The sequence below is a fragment of the Aethalodelphis obliquidens genome, unplaced genomic scaffold (genome assembly GCF_003676395.1).
Source record: "Aethalodelphis obliquidens isolate GAN/ISIS:26980383/991018 unplaced genomic scaffold, ASM367639v1 scaffold33, whole genome shotgun sequence".
In the NCBI taxonomy this organism is placed as follows: domain Eukaryota; kingdom Metazoa; phylum Chordata; class Mammalia; order Artiodactyla; family Delphinidae; genus Aethalodelphis; species Aethalodelphis obliquidens.
In genome coordinates this window covers 2,906,506-2,913,512 of record NW_020837977.1, presented here as the reverse complement: position 1 = coordinate 2,913,512, position 7,007 = coordinate 2,906,506, and positions in this window count along the sequence as shown.

The window sequence follows — 7,007 nt, the reverse complement described above, 5'->3', positions numbered from 1 at the left end:
ATCTATCTTTCATGAATACTCTGGAAAATGATACTGTTGGGCCTACCTAATACTCTTTCCTCATTTGTTTATAGAACCCCAGTATTCTCAGGAGCTAAAATGCTCAAGGAAAGTGCATCCTTCCCTACTCCCCAGGGGATGAAGCATGAATATCTAAATGAAGCTTGGTTACCACATTTACTCTGTCACAGATTTTTATAGAGATGATGAGGTGATTGAGTTACAGAAGAAGATATTTAAGGAGACATCTGCTTGAGGTCAAGGTGGCTCTGGTAAGGATTTTGCTCCATGGATATAAAGAGAGCAGGATAAACACACTCCTACCTTGAACAGAGTTCTGTGGTGATATGACAGCTTGGAGTTGTGCTTTTCATTATGTAGCTAAGAAGTGACAAGCATTTATTTTAATAAAAGCTAATATGCTGAGGATGGCAAAATGGAAAAACAGTGAGAACCTAGGACATTAATAATTTTGTTGAGTTATGAAATCAGGCCTAAAACTTCCTATCTGCAAAGTTGTTAAACATCTTTATTTCATAAATCACCTTTGAGCATTGTATTTCTTGCAGTCAAAACCATTTTTAGGGACTTCCCTGGTGGTGCAGTGGTTAAGAATCCGCCTGCCAGTGCAGGGGACACTGGTTTAATCCCTGGTCTGGGAAGATCTCACATGCTGCGGAGCAACTAAGCCCGTGTGCCACAACTACTGAAGCCTGCGCACCTAGAGCCCGTGCTCTGCAACAAGAGGAGCCACTGCAATGAGAAGCCCGCGCGCCGCAACGGGGAGAAAGCCAACGCGCCACAACAAAGATCCAATGCAGCCAAAAAATTAAATAAATGAAAAAAAATATACACTTGCAGCTGGCACAGTTACATAAACATTACTCATGATTGTTTCATGATCACCTCTAAATATTCTTTTATTTCCTTAAAATCAAATTTTCTGGGCCCACTTGAACTAATGTAAAACTATTAGGTCCTCTATTAGAATATTTTTTTCTATTCTTGAGCTTCAGTTTTTTTTCCCGGCTTTATTGAGGTGATATTGACAAATAGAAGTTGTATATATTTTCAGTGTACAATGTGATATGTATGTATATATATGTATGTATAGATGTATATACATATGTGTATACATACATTGTGAAATGATTACCACAATTAAGCTAATTAACATAATCAGCTCCTCATGCAGTTATCAGTTTTTTTGTGTGTGGTGAGAACATGTAAGAACTACGCTCTTAGCAAATTTCAAGTATACTATATAGTATTATTAACTATAATCAATATGCTGTACATTAGATCTCCAGAAATTATTCATCCTATACTACTGAAATTTTGTACCATTTGACTAAAATCTCCTCATTTTAAATGGGGACTAAAACCCCACCATACCCCCAGTCCTTGACAACTACCATTCTAATCTCTGTTTCTCTGAGTTCAAGTTTTTAAGATTCCACATACAAGTGGGATCATGCAGTATTTGTCTTTCTGTGCCTGGCTTATTTCATTTAGCATTATGTCATCCAGGTTCATCCATGTTGTTACAAATATAGAATTTCCTTCTTTTTTAAGACTGAAAAATATTGTGTTTATGATAGATAGATAGTCACATTTTCTTTATTCATTCATTCCTCATTGGACACTTAGGTTTTTCTCCATATCTTGACTATTGTGAATCATGATACAATGAACATGGGAGTGCAAATATTTCTTCCTGATACTGATTTCATTTCCTTTGGACATACACCCACAAATGGGATTGCTGGATCATATGGTAGTTCTGTTTTTAGTTTGTTGAGGAATCTCCATACTGTTTTCCATAATGGCTGAACGAATTTACATTCCTACCAACAGTGCACAAGGATTCCTTTTTTTCCATATCCTCACCAACACTTATATCTTGTCTTTTTGATAATAGACATTCTCGCTGGTGTGAGGTAATGTCTCACTGTGGTTTTGATTTGCATTTCCCTGAAGATTATTAATATTGAGCATCTTTTGATACACCTGTTGGCCATTTGTGCATTTTCTTTTGAACAATGCTTATTCAGTCTTGGCACATTTTTTTAATCAGGTTATTATTAATATTATTATTGCTATTGAGTTGTTTGAGTTCCTTATATATTTTGGATATTGACCCCTTATTACATATATGATTTGCAAATATTTTCTCCCATTCCATAGGTTGTTCCTTTACTCTCTTGATTATTTCCTTTGATATGCAAGAGCTTTTAAGTTTGGTATAAACAATTTGTCTAATTTTACTTTTGTTGCCTGTGCTTTTGGGGTAATATCTAAAAATTATTGCCAAGGCCAGTATCAAGAAGCTTTTTTCCTATGTTTTTTCCTAGTAGTTTTACAGTTTTAGGTCTTATATTTATGTCTTTAATCCATTTTGAGTTGATTTTTGTAGATGGTGTGAGATAAGGATACAATTTCATTTTTCTGAATATGGATATTCAGTTTTCTCATCACCATTTATTATTGAAGATACTGTCCTTTCCCCATTGTGTTCTTGTCACCATTGTCAAAGATCAATTGACTGTAAATGTGTGGATTTATTTTTGGGATCTTTATTCACTTCCATTGATCCATATATCTGTTCTTATGCCAGTACCATGCTGTGTTGATTACCATAGCTTTGTAGTGTATTTTGAAATCAGATAGTGCAATGACTCCAGCATTGTTCTTTTTGCTCAGGATTGCTTCGGCTATAATGAAGGATAAAAATCATATGATCATCTCAAGAGATGCAGAAGAAACATTTGACAAAATTCAGTACCCTTTCATGATAAACATTCTCAACACTCTTTCATGATAAAAACTCAACAAATTGAAAACTATCAGGTATATAGAAGGAATGTACCTCAATGTAATAAAGTCCATATATAACAAAACCATAGCTAACATCATACTCAATGGTGAAAAGCTGAAAGCTTTTTCTCTAAGGTTAGGAACAAGACAAGGATGCCCCCTCTCACCACTTCTATTCAATATAGTACTAGAAGTCCTGGCTGGAGCAATCAGGCAAGAAACAAAATTACAGTCATTCAAATCAGAAAGGAAGAAGTGAAATCGTCTCTATTTACAGTTGACATAATCTTATATGTAGAGCACCCTAAAGACTCCACTGAAAAACTGTGAGAACCAATACGCAAATTCAGTAAAGTTACAGGATACAAGATCACACAGAAATTACTCATGTTTCTATACACTACCTATGAACTATCTGAAAAGCAATTAAGAAAACAATCCCCTTTGCAGTAGCACAAAAAAATACTTAGGAGTAGATTTAGCCATTGAAGTAAAAGATCTTTACACTGGAAACTATAAAACATTGTTGAAAGAAATTGAAGAAGACACAAATAAATGGAAAGATAGCCTGTGTTCATGGATTAGAATAAGCAATTTCCTCTTAATAATTTTTTCTAGCTACGCTGATCGAGAAATTGAAAAAAAATAGTATTTAAACAGATCTGCCTTTTTGATTTTCAACCATTGGACATTTCCTCTTCTTGTTTGCTTTATTTCTTAAAACATGACGTAAAAGCTCTCTTTTGGGTAGGAAATTTTAAAAAGTAATCTTAGGTGCTTCTGTGTTTAAGTTTATTCACAATATTCTTATGTGTTTATGACTTTCCCCCCAGTTTATCATAGTTGAGAGATTTTCCTTTCTGTCTTTTGAATACACTGAACTACTTTTTTATTTATCTTAATTTTTTGGCTCTCTCAATTGTCAATTTACAGTAATATTATTTTTACAAAGAAAATTCAATTTCTGTACAAAATTTATAAAACTAAAACAAATAACTATTCAAATACTGAATTTATAGCATACATGGTGGCCCAAAGACTCTCTTTTAAAAAGTAAGGGAGAAGAAAACTGGCAGGAAAGCCCCAATTCTTTCTTCCTGGAAAACTGGGGGTATTAGCAATTTCTGATGTTTTCATTAGTTAAAAGAAAATACCAAAGTCATCCTTCTGTGGTTCTGTCTTTTCTGACTTGAATCTGGGTTTCCATTTTTCCAGGCAGCAGTTCCTCACTCCTTGGTACTTTACACTGGCAAGGATGCTAGGCCTCTAAAGAAAATTTTGAATGAAACTGCTCAGGTATTAGGTAACCAGAGGGCTGCTAATCCTGTTACTAAACTGATTCATGAGTGGTCTTTTTAAATTATATTATATACCTGTCCCCTTCGTAGCCGTGTTATCCGCAGTGTCTCATGGTTTGCTCAGTTATAAATCTGATATATCACTTCCCTGCTTACAGCTCTAAGGCTCTCTATTGCTATGGGGTGATCCATGCTCCTTCTCAATCCATATAAAGTTTTCCATCTCCATGAAACGGGTTCTCCTCTCCAATTAGCCTCATCATTTACTACTCTGGGGTTGGAATTTATGGTCTAACTACACCAAGGTATCTGTAGATCTCCACAATTTGCATCATGCTTTTTACCTCTGCACTTCTGCTTATTGGTTTAGGAAGTCTTTCCCATTGGAATAAAAAACCCATATTAAATGAAGTCAACCATTTAAATCTACATGATATTTGAATAAACTTGGCTCAAGCCCCCATATCTGTATTCTGTTTCTGTATGTGTAAAGTGGGGGAGGGGTGCAGTATTTTAGTGTTTTCCTTAGATTGCTGTGCATTCCTAGGGCCTTTTTTTTTTATGGTTTCTCTGGATCCCGATGTCTGGTTCTATTGAATGTTCAGTTTCACTCATGTCTTACTTCCTGGGACTGCTGTCTTCTCTTTGCTCCATACCAGTAAAGATGTAGTCACTTTATTTGAGTTTCCTAAAACACAAGCATTTGTGTATATGCCAGACCTTATCTTAATATAGGGTAATGGAAAATATTTGAACTAAGACAATAAAAATGATTCAAGGGCTTCCCTGGTGGCGCAGTGGTTGAGAGTCCACCTATCGATGCAGGGGACACGGGTTCGTGCCCCGGTCCGGGAAGATCCCACATACCGCGGAGCGAGTGGGCCCGTGAGCCATGGCTGCTGAGCCTGCGCGTCCGGAGCCTGTGCTCCGCAACGGGAGAGGCCACAACAGTGAGAGGCCCACATACCACAAAAAAGAAAAAAAAAAAAAGACTCAAAATTTATAAGTTACTGTTATTTAATAATCCTTTAGGCATCATATCACTTGATCTTCTCAATAGGTGTCTTTTCCCCTAAGAACTTCAGTACCAGCCCTGTTGCTTTTTTTTTTTTTTTTTTGCATCTTCAAAAGCAGCTTTATTGAAGTATAGGTTACATATCATAAAATTCATCTAGTTTGTACAATTCAGTGCTTTTTGGTAAATTTACAAAGTTGTGCATCACTACAATTTAGTTTTTTTAAGATTTTTAGAAATTTCATGTAATGTCTGAAACATTTATATTAACATGTTTCCATGCAAATAACCCAAAGAAAATTTAATATTAGTTGTTTTTGTTTGTTTTTTTATACTTCAGGTTCTTATTAGTCATCAGTTTTATACACATCAGTGTATACATGTCAGTCTCAATCTCCCAATTCAGCATACCACCAACCCCAGCCCACCATGGTTTTCCCCCTTTGGTGTCCAAACCTTTGTTCTCTACATCTGTGTCTCAACTTCTGCCCTGCAAAGCGGTTCATGTACCATTTTTCTAGTTCCACATACATGCGTTAATATATGCTATTTGTTTTCCTCTTTCTGACTTACTTCACTCTCTATGACAGTCTCTAGATCCATCCACATCTCAACAAATGACTCAATCTCGTTCCTTTTTATGACTGAGTAATATTCCATTGTATGTATGTACCACATCTTCTTTATCCATTCGTCTGTCAATGGGCATTTAGGTTGCTTCCATGACCTGGCTATTGTAAATAGTGCTGCAGTGAACATTGAGGTGCATGTTTCTTTTTGAATTATGGTTTTCCCAGGGTATATGCCCAGTAGTGGGATTGCTGGGTCATATGGTAATTCTATTTTTAGTTTTTTAAGGAACCTCCATTCTGTTCTCCATAGTGGCTGTATCAATTTACATTCCCAACAAGAGTGCAAGAAGGTTCCCTTTTCTCCACACCCTTTCCAGCATTTGTTGTTTGTAGATTTTCTGATGATGCCCATTCTAACTGGTGTGAGGTGATACCTCATTGTAGTTTTGATTTGCATTTCTCTAATAATTAGTGATGTTGACCAGCTTTTCATGTGCTTCTTGGCCATCTGTATGTCTTCTTTGGAGAAATGTCTATTTAGGTCTTCTGTCCATTTTTGGATTGGGTTGTTTGTTTCTTTAATATTGAGCTGCATGAGCTGTTTGTATATTTCGGAGATTAATGCTTTGTCCATTGATTCACTTGCGAATATTTTCTCCCATTCTGAGGGTTGTCTTTTCATCTTGTTTGTGGTTTCCTTTGCTGTGCAAAAGCTTTTAACTTTCACTGGGTCCCATTTGTTTATTTTTGTTTTTATTTCCATTACTCTAGGAGTTGGATCAAAAAAGATCTTGCTGTGATTTATGTCAAAGAGTGTTCTTCCTATGTTTTCCTCTAAGAGTTTTATAGTGTCTGGTCTTACATTTAGGTATCGAATCCATTTTGAGTTTATTTTTGTGTATGGTGTTAGGGAGTGTTCTAATTTCATTCTTTTACATGTAGCTGTCCAGTTTTCACAGAACCACTTATTGAACAGCCTACCTTTTCTCCATTGTATATCTTTGCCTCCTTTGTCATAGATTAGTTGACCATAGGTGCATGGGTTTATCTCTGGGCTTTCTATCTTGTTCCATTGACCTATGTTTCTGTTTTTGTGCCAGCACTGTATTGTCTTGATTGCTGTAACTTTGTAGTATAGTCTGAAGTCAGGGAGTCTGATTCCTCCAGCTCCGTATTTTTCCCTCAAGACTGCTTTGGCTATTCAGGGTCTTTTGTGTTTCCATACAAATTTTAAGATGATTTGTTCTAGTTCTGTAAAAAAATGCCATTGGTAATTTGATAGGGATTGCATTGAATCTTTAGATT